Below are 25,699 nucleotides of genomic sequence, written 5' to 3'. Positions count from 1 at the left end.
ATTCCTGCTCAATGCAGATTCAGAGGATTCAGTTTCTAGGAATAAGAGAATACGTCAATAACAGTACCAGTTGTACTGCAGACTGGGCACAAAATGGATGTGTGGCACTGGTAAATGGTCTCCGGGTATTGCAAACAGAAGTGTGTTATAGAAATCCTCAAGGTAGCTGCAAGTGAGCTACAGGCACCAGAAGCCGTTTGCTGAGGCTCATGTGGTTCAGTATGGCGGATTTACCTCCATCTTGGAAGGGGAAACCAAAACTCTTTTTGAATTCAGGTTGAATTCAGCCAATTGTTTGGCCAAAACAAACCAAAGGGAGAAAAAACAAATACAGGAAAGTTCAAAATGTTTCTCTATTTTCTAAATACAATATTTAAATTTTTAATTTTGGAACAATATTTTTATTTAGAAAATTGCCAACTTTTAATAACAGCATTTAATAATAATTAATGGTTAAACACCCCAAAATTAAATGAAAAGTGGATGTTTTGTTTTAACTAAAATGAATTTAGAAAGCAAACAAAGAATAATTTCCCATCAACCCAAGACTTTTAAAAAAAATTTCTCAGCTCAACAGCAAACAAAAATATCAGTTATTCACACAGTTCTAACAGTATCGTTGATGACATCTATAAACCAAGCGCTCTCCCTCCTTCACTCTTTTCCTTTTACCCCCACACAAAATTGCATCACATTTGTAATAAATACAAATAATGTTTACAGAATAATAAGAAGCGGATTCTGTATTCACTCAAGACAAAGGCAAAGCTCTTATTTAGGGTTACTATACATCTGGGTTTTTCTGGACATATATCCTTTTTTTGGGTCCTCCAATCTCTGTCCGGTTGGTTTTTTGAAATCTGAACAAATGTCTTGGATTTTCCTCTGCTCCACTGGTGGGAGCAGGGGGAGGGAGATTGGAAGCAGGGGCATCATGTGCATCTGCACGTGCACACACATGGCTGGTATGCAGCCAGGCAGGGGGGTGGGGCCAGCCTTGGCAGCTGGATGCAGGTAAGTGTATGGGTTGTGGGGGTATATGTGTGTCTGGGGCAAGGGTGTGAGAGGCTGGGTGGGTGCCTGGTGGCACTGGGGGGTAATGGCTGTTGGGTCTGGGACTGTGGCAGTGCAGGGGGAACAGGAGGGAAACTGCCTGCCCTTCCAACAGGGGAAGGGGCAGGGGGCCCTTTGATGGCAACGGGGAACAGGCAGCAGCACAGGGGCTGGTGCCCATGCTCACACGGGGCAAAGCAGCCAGGAGATGCTGTCCAGGGGAAGCGGGGGTATGTGGCCAGGCTGCCTGGTGCGGTGCAGGAGCCCCAGCCCAGGCCAGGGGGTGCCACAGACCTCCCCACCTCTTCCTTTCCACCTACGCTAGGGCTGGAATTGCTTCACCGCTGCCCACGTAAATCAGAGCCAGCACACTCCAGCCTGCTAGGGAGAGGGACAGTTGGGGTTCTCTCCAACAGGGCTGATGGGGAGCAGTGGGCTGTTGGTTGGGAGTGAGGGGCACCAGTGGGACTGTGGGGGCTGTGGCTTGGGAGTGAGGGCACAGGAGGCGCAGGGGGAGCTTGTGGGTTGTGAGTGTGGGGCACTGGCAGCGCCAAAGAGCTGTGGGGTGGGAGTGAGAGGCACCAGCAGGGATGGAGGGGTGCAGGTCAGGAGTTAGGGGCAGCAGCATGGCCTGGTGGGGCAGGGAACTGCAGTTTGGGAGTGAGGGTCACTGGCAGGGTCAGGGGTCTGTGGGTCAGGAGTGAGGGGCAGCAGCAGGGATAGGGGGGGGCTGTAGGCAGGGACTGAGGGGCCAGGGGCTGTGGGTTGGGAGTGGGATGTCCCCCCAACAGGTGTCCTCTTTTTTGGAACTGGTAATATCTTACTGATATCAGTGGGAATAGGTTCAGGTCCTTAGTGCCTTAAATCTGATTGCACTCTGGGACAAGCATAAGCTTTATCTTCAGTGCTTGGCATACAAGTGTTTAGGTCCCGGGTACTGCTGCAATATAGAACATTCTCCAGCCATTAAGTACTATAATCATCACTAGGTAATATCTCAAGATTTCTATTCAGTAATTATGCAGACTCTCTTTACAATGAAGGAGGACCTAAAGACTGCTGAGTAGCTTAAATGTTATTAAAATGGCTAAAATGTTGGTCTTATTGCTCATAATACTGGCAATGCACTGAAGCTAGAGCAACTGGAGGGGATTTTTCCAGTGGATCCCTTAGCTACAAGATGGTGTTTGAGACCTTGGAGTATGAAGAATTCATGAAATTTGGGTTGTATTCTTCACCTTGTTAGAGGCTTCTTGTAAAACTCAGAGCAAGTCACTAAATTGCTCAGTACCTCAGCTGGGAAATGGCAATAAATTTATTTTTCTTATATGGTGTTTCAACAATAAACTTGGCATTGTTTGTGAGGTACTCAGACACAAAGCCTATAAATCCCCATGGTGGGGGTAGGTGGAGATCTACAAATAATTAGCTGAAACTCCTGTTTTCTTGTATTCATAGCAGGTGGGAGAATTTGTGACAAATATATCTTGGTGATTGACATGGTGCAGTCATGGAAAGATTTATCACAGAAACTGTTTTTTCTCCTTGTCATAGTTAATGTTTCTTTGACTAAAACCCCCAGTTTTAATAAGATCATCCCTATTCCTGGAAGATCCATTAAATACAGAAATACTGTATTTTCAGAAGAAATGCATTTAAATAATAACGACTGAGGTGTAGGGCATATCTAGGGGATTAATGACTGCTGGGAGATGATGATCACCTGAAGCAGAGCCACAGGCCATTAAGCCTCAGGAAATGTCCTCAGCTCAGATAGTTATTGCTATTATAAGCTGAAACTGAAAAAGACATCTTGGGTATATTTTTTTTAAATGAGGTGATGCAATTTCTTCTTTTTTAATTAAACACTTTATTAGGAGCTTGTTAAAGCTTGCAGTTAGTGCTTGTGGGGAAGTCTTTCAAATTATGGTTATTATAGTCAGAATGAAAAACCACACACTGCACACTGAGTTTCTTCATAACTTGTTTCGTTTCCCAATTCTACAAAAAAAAAAAAATGTTGATTCAATGCCTATCAAGGTCAGGATTTACCAGTATTAACCACAAGGTAAAACATTCATGAAACAATAAGCCTGCACAGCTGAAAAAACATTGGGGAATACAAAAATTGAGGTGTCTTATCCTCTCCAGAATTGTGGCAATTTTGGGTTACTTGGCTGTTGAAAAGTTGATGTATAAACAACTACACTGGAGAAAGTGAGCTGAAATTTGATGTGTCTGGTTAGAGGTTTAATTTTTTTTCTAGGTACAGCAGCCCATTTTAGGATTACAAAGCCTAAGACATGTAAACCAATTATGAGATCATATGATCATATTTACACACACACACACACACACACTAGCACTTTGGGGAGAATAAAGGGTATGACAGGGCAGTCATCCCTACTGAAGAGCTGAACTGTGTCTTAGAAATGGGCACTTCCTAAGTTGTGCAAATACACATGTGTAGTACCCAAGCTACAAAGTAACATTTTCTACTGCACATTTTTCAAGCGATTCCCTTGGAAACTCCCAATCCCTATCCAGCTGTCCATTACTCCTTGCCCTGATTATTTGCATGTCTGTTTTCAAAGTTCAGCCAAATTTTACATTGTCTGTTAAAAAAAATAGCTCTGATTGCATTCCTTTTCCTCCCCGCTTCTTGTTTCTTTTGAGAAAAGTACTTTTTCACTGCCCCAAAGTATATTAAAAAATGAACTCTGGGTAGTGCTCATAAACAGAATATTTTAGCCCACAAGATGAGCTGTCAGAATGCTGTAGTCAGTGAAAATACATTTACAACAGAAACTGTTTTGTACCTTTAATTTTAGCAATTGCTACTGACAATAGACTGGTATTCCCTAAAAACTGAGTTTATTAGTTGAGATAGTTACATGGATCATTGACATTATATTTTCTTGCTTGTACATACTACAGTATTTTGGGGGGGGCATATTAACTAGAAGAAAGGAAAGAAATACAATACAGGAGCAAGAGAACTGATGCAGCTCTGCTGGGAGGCAGGGTTTGGAGAGTAAGTGCCTTCACCTCCAGGTGTGCTGTTTTGGGGCTCAGCAGTAGCAAGCAGCAACTAAGTAGTCATTCACTTTGAATAGAAAGCATGAAGGCCTCAGAAGCTGGCACTGCAGTGACCAGAAAGCTGGAAGAATACCTGAAGATCAGTTTGGGGGTATGTGTGATGAGGTTATTTCTTCCATCTGCAGCCTTTTCTCTTTATATTTTCCAGTATGCAGTTCATTTCTCAAAAAATGGAAGCATGCAGGATGGAAAAGGGAGGAGAAGCACCTTTTTCAAGGGTTTTTATTCAAGATTAATGCAGCTCAATGCCATTGTTAGTTCAAGCTGTATTTTACTTGTCAATCTTAGAAAGATGCAATACAATTGTGATTGTCATATACTGGACATTTCTGGAGAATCAGGGCTGCATCCTCAAATTCCTGCACGGTGCTGAGTGTCTCAACCTTTTTGCCCTAGAGGCTGGATGGGTGATGCCCAGTCTGTCCACAGGCCAGATTCTGCTGGTGGGCCTGATCTGGTGCTTGGGGCAGGCACAGTGGGGCCTGATGATGCACAGAGGGGGCAGGGTACAGCCTGGCCCCAGTCTAGCTGTGTGGGAGAAGATGAGTTGGCCCAGCACCAACCCAGCCCATGGGGGGAAGTGGAGACAGCCCAACCTTGATCTGGCCATGTGGGAAGAGAGGGTGTTGCTTGGCCATAACCTAGCCACCCAGAGAGTATGGCCCAGCTCTGGTCTGGCCACAAGGTGGCAGAGGCATCTTCCAGCTCCAACTCAGCTGTGTGGGGCTTGGGAATATGGCAGCAAGGGAGGGGTGGCAATATCAATTGCCACTGCTTTCCTGCTGCCTATTTTTTCAATCCGCGGGCAGACTCGTGGACTGGATGCCATGGCTCCATCAACTGGATTTGGCCTAGGGGCTGGGGATTCAGCACCCCCTGTCCTCAATAAATGAGTTCAGGTACCCAACAAATTTTGAGGCTGCTGAAGCAGGGCCAATTTAAATTCTTTTTTTAGAAGTTAGGCACTTAACTTCCATTTAAGTACTATTTTTATATCTAAGGAACATGAAGTCACTGAAACTATTCCAAATTTAGCTAGAAATCCGAGAAGAGTTTTTATACCTATCTCCCTCCATTTTAGGCCAATGATTTAAAAATTAGTCCAGTAGCTCTTCATGAGGGATCTGCATTAGTACAATTTTGAATCATACCATTAAGGAAAAAAATTAAAAAGGAAGTTACACCACCACTGTTTTGCTGCAAACATATACACCAAAACACTCTGTTAAGACTCATGCCATGACCTTGTATTAAAGCAATAATTAAATTTAGCCAGCACTTCATACAAACTAGAAATTGCATCAGTCTGCTAGCAAAGAAAAAAAAAATTCACATCTTAATATTTTCTTCAGTATAAAAATTGTTCTTAAAAAATACATATATTTTCAGAATACTGTACTGTACTGTACAAATCACCTAACGCCACTCCAGAAATTCATAACTTATCTTAAATCATGGACTCAATATAGACATTAGATTCATGACACTTACAACCTGCCTGACACCTGATTCACCAGGTACCTCCCAGAACTGACCTCTTACATTTTTCTTTTCCCCCAACTTTTCTCCCCTCCCATTTCCTACTTTTCTGCCTTTTGTCTTCCTAATTTCCAGCTATTTCTTTTTTCAGACAGATCTCTTTGTTACCTTGAATCACTACCACTATAGTGTCTCCCTTACTCACCTTTGTCCTCCCCCCCCCCCCCCCGTGTCCCTTCCCTGCTTCACCTTTTGTTTTTCTAATTTCTACCTATTTACCTGACACACTTTTAGCATCCCTCATTCCATGGCCTGAAGAAGGGCGATTGTTTCCCAAAGTTGCTAAGAACTTTTTTTCAACTACTCAGTTGGTCTAAAAAAAAGATATCACATCTACTCAAAGAACCTGCCTAACTCATCTTAAAATAACTGGAGTTTGTAATGTAATAAATAATTAATTTGATTTCAGGAGATTAACTTGTCTTTTCTGAGCTGTAATAAAATTTGTCTCTGAGGCTCCATCCTGTAAAAAAATTGCTTATACATTTATAAAAGCTATTAAAAATAACTTCTGCACATGGTCCAAATATATGAGTTATAGATTGTAAACACATTATAAGAACCAAAACCTTGTGCACTATGATCCAAATTCAGTTTTGATCGTATCTTAAAAATCAGCAATGGATAAACCTATACATCCATTCATTTACAAACACATATGCACATACACTCATACATAATGTTTTTCTTGATATGCATTCACTTCGGATCACTTGATTATTGTGCAATATCATTCTTTGCTACCACTTTTTTCTAGAAAAAAGGGGTAGGGCCTTTCATCGTGCTCTCAGGTCTGCAATCCTACCAATGGACAATGACACACAAAATTGTCCATCTTAATTCTGGCAAACAAATGGGGGCCCAGTTCCTGCTCTGATTAAAATCACTGGCAAAACTCCCATTGACTTCAGTGGGAGCCTGCGTAAGCCCTTACATTAACACAATAACAGTAAATAGTATACTGCAGAAATATAAGGCTAATTCCCATTTCCCCATATGCGTCTTAATAGCATTCTTCACCCATAAAGCTGCAGTTTTGGGCATATATACGCAGTTTGTGGTTCAGCCCTGTGCACGCATGTATTTATGTGCCAAGTGAGCATGCTCAGTATGGCTATGCTTCAGCGGGCTGTTACATAGTAAAATAGGATAGATCAAATATGTTTGTAAAACAGGCCAAGTCATCTCCAAGCTGGTCCAGTGGGCAGACAAGAGAGAGAGAGATGTGCAGCCAGAAGGAAGCACACAAGCCAGAGAGTGTGTGGCTCAGTGGGATAGCCAGTCCCCTGGAAGGGATGCATGCCCTGGGTTCTAGTCTGGGTCCTTGATTCCAGCAGGACAGAAACCTTCCCAGTTCTGTTAATCCAAGGGTGGGCAAAATAGGGACTATGGAGGGACTTTGTCTGACCTGTGGTGGGTCTTTTCACCTTGCCTAGCCCAGGTCCTGTCTAGCCCATGGCACATCCGACCACTCCCTGGGCATGCAGCAGAGCTGGGTTGGCTCCATAGATGAACTGCCTTTCTAGGCAGCAGCGGCTCCTTCTGGCTGCTGCAACTGCTGGCCCGAGCCCCATGGTACTGGTGGGGACCCGTGCTCAGAGCCCTGGCCCTGGCCTGCTTCAGACTTGGCCCAGTGGAACTGACCAGCTCCAAACTGTCTGGAACCTGCACTCACAGACCTGACCCCGGCCAGCTCTATGCCTGCTCTGGACTCACCCACCCATGCTGAGACACGCTAACAAGCAGCAGTGGCTGGACAGAAGCTGTTGCTTGGCACATGGGAAAAGCAGTCCCTTCCCTTCGTTGTTGCTGGGCCCTTCTTGTTGCAGGCACCTGGACTGCCCTGCAGCTCCTCTGCACTACCACCACTGTCTTGCTGGTTGGCCTGGAAGCAGCGGTGATGGTGGCAGAGAGAAGCCACAGGACAGCCCGGGCATGAGCTCCAGGTGGCTGCAAGAAGAAGGGCCTGGTAGCGGTGAGGGGAGATGGCCACTTTTTCCCCAAGCCGAGATGTAGCTTCTGTCCTGCCACTGCTCAGTGTGGGCAGGCTGTCCAGAGTGGGCATAGAGCAGGTTGGAGTCAGGGCTGTGCACACAGGTTCCAGCTGGTCTGGAGTGGGTGTGGGGCAGGCTGGGGTCAGGGCTAGGGCTTGCACTGTTGGGAGGGAGAAGCGTCATGGCACACAGGTTCTGGGCTGTTGTGGAGCAGTGAGGGTGCTTATTGGCTTGCGGCAGCTGCCCAGAACTGCCAATGTGGCCCATGGGCCCAAATAATTGCTTGCCCCTTTGTTAATTCAATGAGTTTTAAATTGAAGATGAAATGGGCCACCATCAAGAGGAAGGCTAGAGAGGGGTCTGGGCAAGGCTTAGCTCATGGCCTGGTGGTTAGAGAATTTTGCTGGAATTCTACAGGTTCAAACCCCCTAGACCTGAAGTTTCCTGCTTCCCTGGCCAAGTGCCTTAACAACTACACAACTGGGATGAAAGATGAGAGAGCTGCCGTCCACCACCACCATTACCTCTAGTTTACTTCTAGCAGGTATGCATGCAGGGTGAAATAAAATCCCACTCAGTATATAAGTGCCAAAAATAGCAGTTATACAGCTGTGTATGTACCATTTAGACATGTGGGGATTTAGCTCATCCTCATACTCTGCGACCTTGCTCAACTCACTTGAAAATCTATGCTGACAATTCTCCATCTCAACAAGGAAGGTGACGTAGTCTTCAGCTCCACTAGACTTAATTCTGAAACAATTTGTTGCTCACTCTGTGTACCATGGCTTAGGATAGTATCAGAATAAGTGGCAAGTTTCATAGTATTGCCAATGCCTAATTTTAAAATTTTCAAGAAATTGTTCCAAATCAAAAGATTTGTTTTTTAAAATATGAATTTGGAGGGGGGTATTTGAATTCTGTTTTTTGAGTTATTACTGTTTATATTTTCAAGTTTCTTTTTTTCTATGACCTCTTGAAGCCCCATCCAGCTCTGCTCCCTGAAAGATTCTCTCCATCTCTAGATCATACAAGGCATAGAAATCTACTGGTATCAAATTAAGTCTGAGCTTCTAACTTAATCACATGGCTCCGAGAGCTGGCTCTTTAAGAAAAGTACTAAATACCACGAGATACACAATGAAATAATAAAAACTGGCTATTCACTCCAACAACCATGCTCTTAACAACTCACACTTTACCTCCTGTTTTTCCAGCTACCATGAAATCTTTTCCTGGGGGCACTTATAATATAACTCTAATGAGAAGAAACGAGCATTGAACCAGTTCATGTTCACTGAAGATAAAAAGCATGTTTTAAAATTTTTACTAGGATAACCAGCAAACATAATCAAATGTCCATTGTAGTGACACTTCGTAAGAGCAACAGCTGTTCACACAGCAGTATTTCCTATGGAACCATTTTTCTTAGGATGTATTCACACAACATTTTCTACAACAGGAATGGACAAGAATAAGAGAGCACCAACATATGGTTACTAACAGACATCTACTGTATTGGTAAGCAAATTTGAAAACCTCAAGAGGGTTCTTTCTAGGATCATGGTTCAACAATTCACCAAGGTTTTCTTAATTTAATATCTCATGTTTATTTTGAAAAATTTATTTTTCAGGTTTTGGTTTCACTTAAAATTCTAAGATTATAAAGTGATGAAGAATTGACAGAATCAGAAATCTGAGTTGATTTAAAAAACAAAGCATTCAAATATACAGCTTTTCTAGGAATTAACCAGGCAAAAGTTTACTGTCTCAGGCAGCAAACACACTGGTTTAATCTGCTGTGCGTTAACAGGCCAAGTGAGACTAGAAGCATTATTAGTAGCTGTTTGTGGCAGAAATCAAATACTTGAAATAGGCCCATTTCAACTGCGGAGTTTATTTTCTTAAATATTATACAGGAAATGTACCCATTTAAATGCAACATCTCATTCACTTTTATGCCTGTCAGCAGCTGTAGTGTAATTATATACACACCACTGTGGCACTTACAACTCAAACGCAACTTACAGGGTAAAACAGACATCTGCAGAGAACTATGCCATTTCATAACTATATGAAGTAATTTATGTGTAAGGAGCAGTTTGTCCTTCTTTATTGAAGAAATATGAAGTTTATTTTAGTTTAATCAGTGCAAAGATTTGGTAGTTGGTCAAATTCAAAATTCCTTTCTCAGTTTGAAAGAAATGAACACTTTTAAAAGCAACACTATACAGCAGACGGCTAAGCAAGTATATTGCTGGACCTTGAGTTAGAAGTATTGGCTAATTATGATCTTAGTTTTTTAGGGCTGTAGTATTCAGTTCCTTTTTTTTCCCATGGGAGTGAATCATCTAACACCTAATATTTACTTAGCAACCCCAAAGACCTGGATATAAACAAATCCCTTTATTTATATGTCCACCTAGTATTACCCTAGTGTGTGAACAAGTGGGATCACTATACAAGTGGATGATGTAACTCAGTGTCCAACCTTAAAAAAAAAATCTATAGTGTCAGCAACCGTAACATATTTTGTGAATATATTTTCATTTTAGAGTGGTGTTATTGTGACTATACACCTGGTAAAGCAGGAAATGGGACAGACTTGGGGAGAGGCTTGATCCAGCTTGCTTACAAAATGTTCATTGGGATCTTATCTACCTTGCTGAGAAAAAGTTGACAAGCTGCAAACCCCAAAATAAGACTATTCCTGTTGGACAGAAAAAAGTTCCCAGCTAGAGACTATCAGCCTGAGACATTAGATCACTAACAGGAAAACTTTGTTGCAAAGGTCAAAAAGAAGCAATGGGGAGAGGCTGGCTACTGTGACTAAATATGGCAGGGTGGAATAGAATGTGCGGATAGGAATAAAGCAGTGAAAAGCTGAAAGGAGTTTCTGAGAATGAACACCAGAAAAAAAAAACTTACAAAGAAAACCATGAGAGAACATTGTTAGGAGCAAAAGGTCAACTGAGACTGTGTTTACTCATCAAACCAATGCTATTAGGAGAAGATAAGCATTTCACTAAAAAACAGAGAACATAAGAGCTTCCAGCAGTCTGCTTTGCATAAAAAAACTTTTGGAAGAAAGAAATAAAAGGGAAATATATATTTCATTGATACTCTCTAGAGAAATTTTTGCCATAAAAGATACATATCCAAATTTTAGATAGACAGGACACACCCCAGCCTGCTGGCCAACCTCCTTTTGAAGCCAAGAGCAGTAAATTGTGACTATTTTTAAGTTCCAAGGCAGAGAAAAATGTGCTGAAGTCAGTCCAGTTCTGTGTCTAGCCCTATACTTGGAAAAGCCGCTCTCTTTTTGGCTTTTAGTCTCTCTCCCTTTCCCCACTTTTGCTCTTATAAAATTGTCTGTTCCCTGTCTTGTCTCTTGGATTCTCATTTGGGAAGCTCCCCAAATCAAAAATGTCAATAGCCTACTGAGCATATATTCTCATTTTTCTCAGCACTGAGCATAGCCAAATTCAGATGGATTAAGCTATTAACTTTTTCATCACATTAAATCAATCTGATTTCCTTCTACTGCAGTATTACTGGCTTAATGGAAAAGTAATGGAAAAGGGGAAGCTGCAATATATCTTGATGCCAGTATGAACACCTCAATGATCTGGAGCAGGGATGCCTACAATTACAATACAACCCCAGAACTGTAGCCACTCAAATCAACAAAGACAGGCTCACACCTCACTCCAACCTGCTACAATACCAACCCTGGGACAGGAAAAACAGAATCCCTCTGGTTATCAGCTACAGCCCTTGGCTTGAACACCTAAGACCATAGGTGGAGGGAGAAAATATTATTTGGGTGGGCTGAGTAAAACTTAAAAGATACTTCTACACACACACACACACACACACACACACACACACACACACACACACAGGCACATGCAGACAGACAGACACACACACACACACACACATACATACAGTCCAACAGGTAAATGTGTGGATGAGAAGGTGCGCAGAGGTGGGGAAGGGGCAGATTGAGGCTCTCCTGGTGAGGGAGGGGGTAGGGCAAAGGCAGGGGCAAGGGCCCAGGGCAGGTCATCCAGAGGCGTGAGGGGGGCTCCTGCCACTGTGGACACCCCGGGAGAGGCACATGTCTCCTGGATCTGTGCACAGGGTGGAGGCAGGTTGATGCTGCGGGCTGGGGTCTGCACCTTGCTGCCAGTGCTCTGGCAGCCACACAACACCATGTGCCTCCTATCCACTGGTTGCGCCAAGTCCCTTGCTAGCCCCACAACAGGAGGCATGTGGCATTGCATGGCTGCCAGGGCACTGGCAGCAGGGTGCAGAGCCCAGCCCACAGCAGCAGCTTGCCTCCACCCTGGCACAGATCCTAGGGGCACATGTCCCCCATGCCTGCCCTGGGGGTGCATGCAGCAGCGGGAGCCCCCACACCCATGGAGGACCCGCCTAGGCTCACCTCAGGACCCCATTCACCCCAGCCCCTGCCTCTGCCCCACTCCTTCCCTCACTGTGGGGGCCTCAACCTGCCCCCTCAATGCCCCTTCCCTCCCACGCCCCTTCCCATCCACACATTTACCTGCTGGGTGCTGCTTCACACACGGCTGAGCCAGGCTGAGTTCCCAGCCACCTGCAATCTCTAGCTCCTCGTGTGTCTGTGTGTACCTCTCTCCCCCTGCTACAGCCACCTAGAGCCTGCGCCTAGGTTGCCCTGCAGTGCTCTGCGCTGCTACCACTGTTCCGTGTTTCTGGGGAGCTAAGCCCTGGTAGCTCCGGGCTTCTGCTGCCTATGCCTAAGACACATCATTAATGATGAGCCCTTCCTGGAAAAGGATGACAGTCTCTAGGTAGCTTTTTGGGACAAACCTGTCCTGACTTATGGACAGCCCCCACAACCTCAAATGGTGTCTGTCTCTCAAACAACAGACTAACAAACTTCCATCCTCACTGAGGAGCCAGGCATTGAAATGGACCCAAATGCCTGCTGTGTCCCCACATCAACACCAACCATATGAGGTCCATCACTGGACTTTATGAGAAGAACAACAGCCAAAGTTCTTTCACCTATAATTCTACCAACATTATATGCACCTGCACCATCACTGATTTACAATGCCCATCTGCTGTCTACACTAGACAGACAGGACAATCTTTATGTATAAGAATGAATGAACACCAATCTGAAATCAGATGCAAAGACACAAAAGCCTGTGGCAGAACACTTCAGCCTCCTTGGACACACCATTGCTGACCTCAGGATTGCTGTTCTCAGGCAAAAAAAAAAAAAAAAAAATTAAACAGTCTGAATGGGAAACTGCAGAACAAGAAATCATCCACAAACTGGATGATTGTTATGTTAAGTATGGCTTAAACAGAGACTTTGGATTCTTATCTTATTGCCTGGATTAGCTTTTGTGACCCCTTTGTTCCAATAGGTGCAGTGTTTGCTTTCTTGCTCCTCCTAGCACTGCCTCCCCTATGTCTTTTTCTCTCTCACTCAATCTCTCTCTCTCTCCCCCACACTTGTGTTTGTATCCTAATTTCTCTCTTCTTCTCTTATACTCTGCTTGCTGCATATCCATTCACAGCATCTACTGGAGTGAGCTTCAGCCCATGAAGTGAGCTTCAGCTCTTTCTACATCTTATGTAGTTAGTCTATATAGGTGCATATCTACCCTGTCTTCAGTATGGCTTTAGACATTGTCCCACAGGGCATTCTCAAAAGAAAACGAGGACAATATAGTCTGAACAAAAACACCACAAGCTAGATGCTCACATGGTTAAAAACCCACACTGAAAAGCTGTTATTAATGGCTTGCTGTCAAAGTGAGAGGGTATGTCATGTAGGACCCGCAGGATCTGTCCTGGTCCTAATTCCATCCCAGGAATACGGAGTCTATTTATAAAATCTGTGGATTACAGATCTATCTATCTCATAGTCTCTCTCATGGCTATGTTTGTGCTAAAATAAAGTTACAAGCTACAGAGTCAATAATACTGGTAATCTGAAAACTTTAAAAGAATCACCCTAGATTCTATTTTTACTGAACAGATCATGTCTCCCATTGAAAGATTCTTTTCTACCTTGATTCCTGGATTTTAAAGGACACCAAATCCTAAGTATACTTGTGCCTTGGAGAGGCTACTTGGTATTGTTTTATTTGTGTGTTAAAGACATGCCTTGAGTCTCAACAATAGTTAACCTCTCCCATGGTGTGCTAATAAGAGGTCAGATACACACATGTGGCTTGCAGCTTGGGGAATTTCTCTCAATGTTCTGCCAGGGATGGGACCGCCTGAATGGTTTCTCTCATAAGTTCTAAGCCATAAACTGCATCCTTCTTGGCTAGTGCTGCCAAAACTGGACCCAAGGGTATCCAGAGTCTTGACTGATGGGAAAAAAATGAGTGCTTCCTATGGACGCCACAGCTGTTTTCCGGAGAGAGAGCACAGTTGCCTGATTTTTTCCCTACTTTCCGTTTTTGACTACCTGTTCTGGCAGCAGTTCCAACAAAAAGGGGGGAGGGGGAAGCAGCAGGCACCCAGCTGTTTTAAATAAGCCCTGGCAACTCTGGTACTGATTACATAAACACTGAAAACTTTCAAAAAGCATTTTTTTCTGTCTTTCAAACTATTAAAAAGGTGTGAGTGTGCACTAACACTCTACATCTCCCCATCTTGAGCAGAGATTTAATGATCAGGATAAAACCTTTAATTATGAAAGCAGAGAGAAAAAAAATGACTGTTCCTAGAAAAGCTCTAACTCAGAGTAACATTATTTTAAAATGAATTATTTTTTCCTCATGTTAAGCTGTAGGTTGAAGATCAAAGTGTGGATGCAGGTTTGATAGACTGGGCCATATTATTCACTAGTGTAATTCACAGAAATCAATGAAATTACATAGATTGAGTTCTATCAGGTATAAATTTGAGTAATCTTTTAAAGCCACCAGTAACATGTTTGATTTCTGTAGGTTGCACTAGCTATGAACTTGAATCATCATATTTTCCAGGACTTACTTGGCTACTATTAAGTTATTTGAAAGCTGCCAATCTGTTTGGATACGTGTGTGGACAAGACATCAGGGTCAGCAGTTTCTGTCCTTGACTAAGTATTTTGTTATCCCACAGGCTTACATTTTCTCAGCACTTTTAAAATTTCTCCCAGAAAAGTGTTATTTGACAGCTAATGTACTTTCAGTGTTAGGTGTAGTTAATTAAATTAAGGCAATGAATACAAAAGCTAATGAAAGATGAGCCAAAATTTGATCACACTGTTAATTATGTCTGGTGTGTGAATACTATGCACATCAGAGTAATGGAAACATTTTAATTGCAAGCTTGTATCTAAATACACTAACCAAGCAAGACTGCCCTGGTTTAAAATACCCATGCTGGATATTGTAGATGTATTAGGAAAGCAGAGCACTATCATCCACCCTGAACATTTTCACAACTGCATCTGGTTGCCACCTGTAGTGTTCACTTAGCACACATCTCCACCTCATTTTCCTCATGCATAATATGGAGAAATGCCTACCTAACAAGTAATGTGAGTATTGGGAAGATTAGTCCATGTTTGCATAGTGCTTTGATTAACAAAAGTGCTATGAAATTGCTAATTATAATCAGACGTGGACAGAATGCACTGACCTAACAGTTTCATGTGCACCGCTTTCAGAAAGTTTATTTAGCACTCTGCAAAACAAGATAAAGGGCTTTTGCAGTAAAGTTTCAATAGAAAATTGAAGATGAGAACCCTGGTCAATAAAAGATGTGTATAATGACTCTCACACACCAGAGACTGAAGCACACTTACTCAGGCCATGGGGAAAAGAGAAAGTGATTGTTTTTCAGATGAAGGGATTCTCCTGCCTCCTTTGGAGCCAAAAACTTTTGGTGTTTCCTCCTCCTTGATTTTGCTACTGTGACACTTTCAGGTAGAGGTGCAGGTAGGTCTGGCATGAGTTAGCTGTGAGCCATAACTAAGGTGTCCAATGACTGTCTGCTTGGAAACCTACACATGTTATTTAAACAGCCATCGGCCAGTCAGTGAGCACCTATCACAGGTACCCAGGGGGAACCCTTGCTTGAGACCTGCAGCCTTACACAGTCTCTTGGAGCACCCAACCCAGGCATAACTTCCAGAGAGGTGGCCCCCTGGTTCCTTGCATTCCAAGACCCAGCCCCTTGGTCCCTGATCCACCCTGGTTGCATGTGGCCCTCTCTCTGCCTGCCTTGTTTGCATGGGTACTCTCACATTTCTCCATTGACATGGTTTCTGATGATCTTGCAGGTAAATCTCTAACACAACTGAGTAGTCTATTTTCTTTTCTCCAAGCTGAAGAAAAAGCCCACTTTTAAGGTGGCAAATGGCTGAAACTACTTCACCCAAACTTTTCCTCTCCCAACAGTGTGAAGGCACCTGTTAGCTAGTAGTAGTGGCACTTTACATGGTCAGAGTCAGAGTAGCACTGAGAGCTAGAAAAGGTAAGAAAGTCAGATTCATTTACAGAAGTGATATGCTATTTTACTGACCACCTGCAGAAGAATATTTTAGCTCATTTGCTCTGCCTGAATATCAGGCTGGCCCCACTCCCTCAGCTGTCACTGACCTATGTCTCTGATCCCAGCCCTGCCTCCTCCTTCCAACCAGCTGTGAGCTGCAGCCTGGCTGGAGGAGGGGAGGTCTCTCTCCCCACAGCTGCCCTGACCCCAGCCAGGGGGCTGTAGGGAAAAGGAGTTTTAGTTTGCCCCAAGTCATTTAAGGTGCATTATGCTGCTGAATTTCCTACAGCTGCTGGAATTAATGCACAATACACTGCCAAGGCATGCAAACACCAACACCATCAAAGTGGTGCAAAAGCATTTAGCCCTCTTTAAAGTGTCATGCACACACGCTTCTTGTTTTGTCTACACATTGCGTGCTTCTGCTAGGGGCTTTTCAAACATCTGTATTTAGCCTAAATGAACAGTTTGAAAGGCAGAATAGAAATTAGAAGGATGAGAAGGATCCTTGGAAAAAGATTTAATTAGGAAGCATGTACTCCAGAGTATTGCTGAAAGGTACATTAGAGAAAAGTAAGTAAATTGGGAAAGAACCAATGTAAGAATTTTTCTGGAGGAAGAAGAGGACATAGGGAGGAGACACAGAGTAATAGGGAAATCTCCAGGGGAGGTAAATGATTGGATCATGTGGCTGTTAGTGGGATGACAGGGAACCCATAAGTAATGTTCGTATGTCCTTTTGCAACTTCATATTACTGCACTTTGCTGTGAACTATAACAGTACTAGGTACTTAAATTGGGGCCCAATGTCTTATTCATACTAAGTGACCTTTGCAGGGTAAAGAGCTAAAGCAACCTTAGTGTAAATGGGACCCAGGCCCATTTACTTTCTTCTGCGAGTTTAAATGAGCTTGCCACTATTCTCATCTATAAACCAATATCCATTGATTAAATATCTCAATGGTTTCACTGACATCTAATACCAGCATAGCATTACATCTGTTTCTAGTTTTTGTTACTTAAAACTAGTCTCCTGCACTAATTCCTTTTATTGCCTACCTGTCTTTTGACTGACTCATACCAAATCACTTTGTTGAAAGTAACACTTATTTTTAGACCCTTTTCACTATGTCACAGAAGAGATCTTCTCAAGTTATACATATATGTTGTCCAAAGCATGCTTCCAGCAATATTATAAAAATGCTACACTACATTTTTTGCTGAAGGCTTGCATTCCTAAACCATGATTCAGAAAGAAAACCTGGAAAATGTGTACTAGTCACAGAAGTGGGTGGCTATAGGAATACATACAAACAGTATGTATGACAAGTGCTATTTATTTTTAAAATGGGGTCTGATCCTGCAGTATTTACACACAAAAATGATCATAGTTACATCTCTGGGAATACACATAAAGGATTCATCTCAGTAAGACTGAAAAGGGTGCATCTAACTTTTCTTGCTTTCAACTACTCAAAAGCATTTAAAGGAGAGCAAGTAAAGAAAATGACGTCCAGATGGATAAACTGGCTTAGCAGCAAGGTAATCTTATATAAGACTTATAGGAATGTCCATAGTGACGACAGGTAGTAGAGCCTGGGGAGGCTATTACAGATAACTCAGAATATAGCATCTGAGTTCTCTATTGATTGCTATTGGAATGATTCTCAGATACTGAAAGACAAGAATAGTTCAGATCTGAAAGGATTTTTTTGCAGATACTGGAATGACAGCATGAAAGGTAACTCAATGTTTTTTAATGAAGGGGAGGCCAGATGGTTTTAAAAATTGTAAAAAGAAAATGTACCTCTTTCTTAAATGTCACTAAATATATAAAAAGCTAGTCTCACATTATCAGAAAGGTCTGTTGTCATGGGTTACTATTAAGAAGGGCACTTTGTGCTGGAGAATTTGTCTAACATCTCTCCAAACTATACAATTGGTTCAATAAAAGATCTTGCTTAAAGAACCTGGCTTCTCACTTATTTTCTGGACCATCACAACCCTTCTGCATAATATGTAAGTCCAAGAGGAAAGGAAGGGTATAAATAGTTGTTGCCTTTGTGCACCATAACAATTTTTTATGGAGGCACAAAGGGAAAGTAAACAGGTGTCTATACCATTTATTGTGCCACAAATGCCTGAAGTTGCTGCCTGACAAAGGATGGTAATAGCTTCTACTGCTTTACTGTGGTAAATTGTTAGCTTTATTGAGGGAGAACCTGGAGCTGCCACAGTCTCTAGCCGCCCTGGACAGGCACTCCCAGGTCTTTAGGAACCTGTTCCTCAGTGCCCCAGAAATACCCGGCTTACAGAGACAAAACCCAGAGAATCCCAGGGGCACGTATCTGGAAGTGGGGAACAGAACCAACGAGGACAACAGGCAACATGTTTTGCCCAGAGTAGAGGATCAGCTGTGCCTGGATATATTCCAGTGCAGGCACTCTACTTCATTTGGCAATGTCTATTTACACCCTAAAGACAAAGCTAAGCAAACACCATACAATATTTTGGGCATAAAATGGTTGTAAATAATTTGTTATTAGTAGTAAAAATGATTTTCTTATTAAAGATATTAACACATTGATCCTATTTTCTTAAAATGTGGAAATCATTCAAAGTTATCTGTCTTGGATTAATCTTGAACACACTAAAATCAATTTAAATCTTTCCACTGAAATCAGAAGGATAATGAATTCTTGGAATTGTGTCCTCTACATACTAGTCTATATTGGGACAGTTGGGAGCTACAGTCTCTTTGAAGGAATTTCCAAAGAAATGCTACACTCTATCCAGGGATCCTATATCCTAAACTGCTCTGGGCCTTCTCAGTGGGCTGGTATGCAGGGTGATAATGCCATGACACACCTCATCCACACCTCTTTTGGGGTAATGTGCCTTAAGTGCACTCTCTTAATAACATGGGCTGATTAGGTAAGGCCCCTGTGAAGGGTAAGAACCTGGGCTGAATTCCTGAAAAGATCCCCTGTCATGGGCTGGGGTCTCCAGGGATGGCTGTGACACCTCTAGGGCTCCATGACTATGTCAGTCTTACCCAATGGGCACGCTTTTCCTCACTTGCCAGGTCTTGTTGGTAATTATAATAAATAGGGAGGCTGCCCTCGAGTTTGTGTTTGGTCATGGTCCTGATGGACCCCACTGAACCCTGTGGGTTCTTGGACCCCTTTTGGGTCCTGCTCAAAAATCGTTGCCTCATGGGACACACTCAGCCTTATGGGCTAGATGCGTGGTTGCAAAACCACCCCTTTACCGTGCCTCAAGCCTCGCAGATGGTGTTCACACATTGTCTCTCTGAGGCCCTAGCCCAGCTAGGCCTCTGGTCATCGCTGGGCTCTCTGCACCCACATTGGTGCTGGGATCTCCACAGCCCTGTCTCTGTACCCACACTGGTGCTAGGGTCAGCTTGCCCCCTTTGTCAGCACACCCCTTACGTCACACACATAGCATCAGGTATACTACAATGACTGATTCAACTTATAAATTCAGATTAAAGAGCATGAAATCCCTGTGTGTATCTGCCTTTGACAGTGTAAAGGAATGGCCACTATCAATATGAGAGAGAAAGAAATTATTCAACTATAAGTAGTATTTGTTTATATGGATAGTCATAGCAGTTTGAAAAAAATATGTAGATTATAGATTCATAGATTGTAGAGTCGGAAGGGACCACAATGGATTATCATGTCCGACCCCCTGCCCCTGGCAGGAAAAGAGGACCGAGGTCAGATGACCCCAGCCATGTGAATATCTAGCCTCCTCTTGAAGACCTCCAAGCTAGGTGATAGCACCACCTCTCTTGGAAGCCCATTCAGATCCTGGCCACCCTTACTGTGAAAAATTTCTTCCTAATATCTAACCTAAATCCACTCTCAACTAGTTTACACCCGTTATTCCTAGTCGCTCCCTGGGGCGCCTTAGTAAACAGTGCTTCCCCTATTCCCCATTGACCTCCCCTAATAAATTTATAGGCGGCCACAAGATCTCCCCTCAGCTGTCTCTTGTGAAGGTTGAAGAGATTTAGCTCTCTCAACCTCCCCCCATAGGGTCTATCACGAAGGCCACTAATCATGTGAGTGGCCCTCCTCTGGACCCTCTCGAGATTCCCCGCATCCCTCTTGAAGTGCGGTGCCCAAAACTGGACACAGTACTCCAACTGCAGCCTGATCAGTGCTGCACAGAGGGGGAGTATCACCTCCTTTGATCTATTAGTCATGCACCTGCTAAAGCACAACAAGGTGCGATTGGCCTTGTTGATGGCCTCGTTACACTGCCGGCTCATGTTAATCTTGGAGTCAATTATGACTCCAAGATCCCTCTCTGCCTCCAAGCTGCTGAGAAGGACACTCCTTAACCTATAGGTGTGCTGGGGGTTCCTCCTTTCCAGGTGGAGTACCTTACATTTATCTTTATTAAATTGCATCCTATTTCTCTCTGCCCATTGATCTAACCTGTCCAGGTCAGCCTGAATCTGCTCCTTGTCCTCCAGTGTACTAACTTTGCCCCATAACTTGGTATCATCAGCGAACTTGCAGAGGGTGCTATATGAAAATATACCGTGAAAAAAGATAAGCAACACAGAAATTATATGAAAGATTTTTTCTACTTAATTTTTTGTTTATGAAGAACTGTACTAAGCTGTATACATTTTCAAAACAAATCAAGTGGAAGTTCCATCATGATGGCTTAGAAATTTATCCCAAGAGTTGCAAGAGGGAGCGTTAGATAAAAAAGAAAATAAATTGCATATTATGACACACATTATACACCTGGAAGTGTGGGATTTAGGTAAATGCATGCACAACTATCATTAGTCTGCCAAAAAATGATCAAGGCTCCTGTGTGGGACTGATATGATTGGAGCCAATTACAGGTTGTAATAAGGATTTATAAACACAAAAGAAAACAGACCTGTAGGCTTTGATTTTGCTTTCTACTTTTTCTGAATAAATTTCTTGAAAAAATTATAACCTCATAGATTAGTTGATTGTGTCCTATTGCAAAGAATACTTTATTCAATGAACTTTACTCATCTTCTGTTCACAATTTTTCTGAGAACAAACTGAGTTCTAAATTGTAGTTGTTATTCAATGTTGCTTGTGAATTTCTTTAGGGAATAATTTGTGGCCTGCAAATCAGTTGCAAACTCCTCACTGAAATATCTAATATGACAGAAAGGGATATGGCTGTATCAAATTATTAATTTCATTTTGTATTATGTGTTGAACACATACCTAAACTTGTCCAAGAGCCTATTGTACTCCAGACAGCTGGTTACCTAGGTTGACACTAAGAGATCATCATGACATGATGACCATTGATGCTGACTATGTTTCAGGATTTGTTTCTAGACTATGGGGCTGTTGTCCCCATAGTTTCAGCAGCAGTACTGTGAAAGCAGTGCCCCCTGATGACATGACTGCTGTTGGAAGGAGTTTTTCTCTTATCTGAGTTACACAGCTCCCCCATAAAATAGAACCTCTGCCAGCAGAAACCTTCAGTTGTCAAAGCTGCATTCCCATGGGGGGGGGGGGTGGAGAGGTGGCTAACACAGTTATGTCACCTATGGAATGCAATCTTTTCACACACCAAGCCAGAACAGCTATGCTGGCACAACTTCGCAATGGAGATAAGACCTCAACTACTGGTTGATAACCATGGGAAAATGGGAGCAAGATAGATGAAGGCTAGTTCTCAGCCAAGCATATGACCTAGGGCAGAAACTATACTAACAGCAGGGCTCTCCTCTATGCAGGGGCAGCTATCATCAAGCATTAGAAGGACTGGCAGAAGAAAGAGAGGGTAGAAAGGGCTCTTACCAGCTTGAAATGTTAACAAATCTGTAAGTCAGGGAAGAGCTCAGATCAGAGTATGTAGGGATACATCACAAGGTTCCTTATTTTTCAAATATCTCGAAGTTTTGAGCACTTTTAAGAGTAACGTCACTATGGTTAAGAAATTCCTTTGTGAAGTACGTGTTCCTTGCTTTTCTGCAAGAGGTTAATCAAGAAGCCCAGTGAATTAGCCTAGTGAAGCACTGGAGGAACATGGGCCGACATGGGCCGAACATGGGCCGATAGTGTGGGGACGCAGTCAGGAAGGCCAACCGTAACTTGTCATGCATCCACAGATGCATCTTAAGCAGGTCCAAAGAGGTGATCCTCCCCCTCTGTGTGACACTGGTCAGGCCGCAGTTGGAGTACTGCATCCAGTTCTGGGCGCCGCACTTCAGGAAAGATGTGGACAGCATTGAGAAGGTTCAGAGGAGGGCCACCTGCATGATCAGGGGACAGCAGGGCAGGCCCTACGAGGAGAGGCTAAGGGATCTGAACCTGTTCAGCCTCCACAAGAGAAGGTTGAGGGGGGATCTAGTGGCCTGTTACAAACTAGTCAGAGGGGACCAGCAGGCATTGGGAGAGTCCCTGTTCCCCCGAGCACTACGAGGAGTGACAAGAAATAATGGTCACAAGCTGGCAGAGGGTAGATTCAGGCTAGATATCAGGAGGCACTACTTCACTGTCAGGGCAGCTAGGATCTGGAACCAACTTCCAAGAGAAGCGGTGCTGGCTCCTACCCTGGGGATCTTTAAGAGGAGGTTAGATGAACACCTTGCTGGGGTCGTTTGACCCCAGTACTCTTTCCTGCCATGGCAGGGGGTCAGACTTGATGATCTGCTCAGGTCCCTTCCGACCCTACCAACTATGAAACTATGAAACTATATGTAATCAACTGAAGGCTCTCAGAGACATTAGAAACTGATTTTAGGGTGGGGTAGGTTGGCAGCATGCCAACATCCCAAGGATGTTTATGAGAGAATATAGCAAAGCACAGGAGCATGCCTTATTAAGCTGGATCTAGAAGTGAAGCTACTGAGACCCAAATGGGTTAGACTCAAGTGGAATCCAGTTGATAAATTCACTGGGTTTTACTGGGTCAGGTGTAACATATGGAAGTCAACATATTTGCTGTTCTTTATATACTTGAGTCAGATATTAATGTTTCTTTTAACATTACTAGTATTTAACAATAGCCAATATAGCAGTTATATATAGTTATAAATTGTGTATTCAATTATAAAATACATAACCTCTGCAATGTTCCTTTTTGTAACTGAAATTACTGTTGGGAATATCTGAGTTTACAATTCATTTTTTGCAAGCACTGATACCATTAAAACTTGCTCACACAAAAGGGACTTGAATACAATTAAAGTTAATTAATCTGGAAATCTGAATGAGTATTTTAGTTAGTCACCCATCTCCATACAAAAGTACAGCATTGGGTAAGCAATATATTTTCTACATAAACCTGAATAACAATATCTAAACACAAATAGCAATATAAGTTTTGAATACATTTGGGTTTTGAATATCATTGTTTTACAATAATGCAGCACATTAAAACCACTGTTTATCACCACTGTGGTAACTCAAGTAAATTTTTGCTTACAGTATTAACCAATATTGTCTTTTTATAATTTCCAAAAAAAATGGGACATATCCTAACTTCATCTGCTTTCTTGGCACAAGACCTACAATGGAACTGAAAAAAGTTAGGTACCTATATAATTAATAACTGTATAGAGTATGGAATGCCTTTTAACTACATCCTCTACATTCTCTTTGTAGCAAAATAACCCACATAGCAGCATGGTTCTGCTTCTGAACAGCAGTATTCCCTGGTGACTAGAGAGTTTAGAGCGCCTTATTAAACCCTAAATAACCCTTCAATCTCATGCCAACAAAAGATAAGAACAGGCAGCACTGTATTTTTTGTACTTGGTTTATTGGCTCTTTCCAGCTCTTCTCAACCTGGAAACATGGGACCTAGCTTTAGATCTGTATTATCATGCCGCCATACGACAAAGTGCTGTATTGCTGCTGCAGCCAAATATGACAATAATGCTTTTTTTCCTGCCTGTTATACTTATTTGTATTGTCATAGGACCTTGGAACCACACTTACTGACCAAGCCATCGTGCTAACAATTTTGCAAATACATAGCTGAAAGATGGTTCTGCAAAGGTTATGGATGATGTAATTGATAGCATGAAGGTAATAAAATAGGAGATTTCAACAAGATCAGCTCATGGATGAAGGAGGCTGAAACAAACTCACAATTTAGGAGTATTCAGTTGAATCTTCGCTGATGCTAAAACCTCACATGGTAATATCTGCAACTAACCCTTTCCATGATATGCGGTTGACTAGGAGACAGTGGGCATGTCTACGCAAGATGTTACATCGTCATAGCTATGAGCTATGGCAATGTAGCATTGGCGGGCATGAACTGTGATGGCGACGCTACTGCACAGTAGTGTCGGAAACAACCAATGTGCCACCAGGACTGTGCAGTAATGGCAGTTACTGTGCAATCATTTATTACTTGCTTTATCAATGGTCATTTAGTACTTGCTTTAACTTTGCTTTGGTACTTGAGCAGTAACAAGGGTTATTGTACAGTCATTTAGTACTTGTTAAAGTAACAACTGCATAGTTGGGTACATGCGTATATGCGCCCAGAGTCATTTCTTGTTAGATCGTGACAAGGCCTTGGTTACTCACACTGCTGTCATTCCTTAGCTAGACTAGACTGGACTACACTAGCTAAATTATGTTGATATACATGTCCATGAGACTTCAGAATTTTCAAATGACATAGAATGCTGCAGCACATCATCTATGCAGTATGGGCTGCAAATGCATTAAAACTATCCTATGCTCTCTGCAATGACTTCCTATGGAATTTCAAATCAAGTTCAAGGTCTTGCTCCTTATCTTCAAGGTGCTCTATAATCTAAGCCCAGGTAATCAAAAGATCACCTAAAGCTCTGGGATGGAGGCCAAGGTCAACTATGTTTCTCTGAGACAATGGAAATTTCAACAATCAGGGTGAGTACATCTTTGCAAGGGTTAGGAGTCTTCCCCAAAGACTAGTCTGAGACTCCTTAGAACTGAAGACTATCAAAACCTCCCCACCATCTGGCTCCAAATGCAGTATACATTTCTTTGACCTTGCCTTTTCTAGCATAAATTCAGAACAATATACATTATATATAAATTCAAGACACTGTATTGCATACAGTTCATCCCCTAGGGAGATGATGAAAGAACAAACATATGACAGATGTTAATCATGTTGCTCACTGTGCAAATGGAAGGCCTTCAATGCTATAACAATTAGCACAGTAAAAAGAGCAATATAGAACAGAACACCATAATGAAAGTTATCTTCATAGTATGGAATCTACTAGTTTGATGGTTTTAGGGCATATGCACATTACAATGTTAAAGATTTGAATTTAATTGAAAAATCACAATTACAGTTTTTTTCAAGAGGTTTTTGTTAGGAACATACACATGTATATTTGAGCTCTTAGATTGTGATGATACATCTTAAAGTCCATGACTACTTTGGAAGATTTTGTATCAAAGATTTTATATAGATTCTATCAAAGATTCCTGCCTTTACATTAAACACAGTATCCTGCAAGGGGG

At 42.5% G+C, this 25,699-nt stretch overlaps 1 protein-coding gene across 1 annotated transcript in view; it reads right to left on the bottom strand.

The window, feature by feature from the left end:
- The window catches only part of AGMO (alkylglycerol monooxygenase), a gene marked incomplete at its 5' end in the record, with an annotated part of 205,063 nt that overhangs the window by 1,041 nt on the left and 178,323 nt on the right, over positions 1-25,699 (bottom strand). The window lies entirely within an intron of this gene.

This window comes from Alligator sinensis, unplaced genomic scaffold (genome assembly GCF_000455745.1).
Source record: "Alligator sinensis unplaced genomic scaffold, ASM45574v1 scaffold435_1, whole genome shotgun sequence".
Lineage (NCBI taxonomy): Eukaryota > Metazoa > Chordata > Crocodylia > Alligatoridae > Alligator > Alligator sinensis.
Note: the sequence above shows the minus strand (reverse complement) of the source record. Positions and strands in the feature narration are given on the sequence as shown.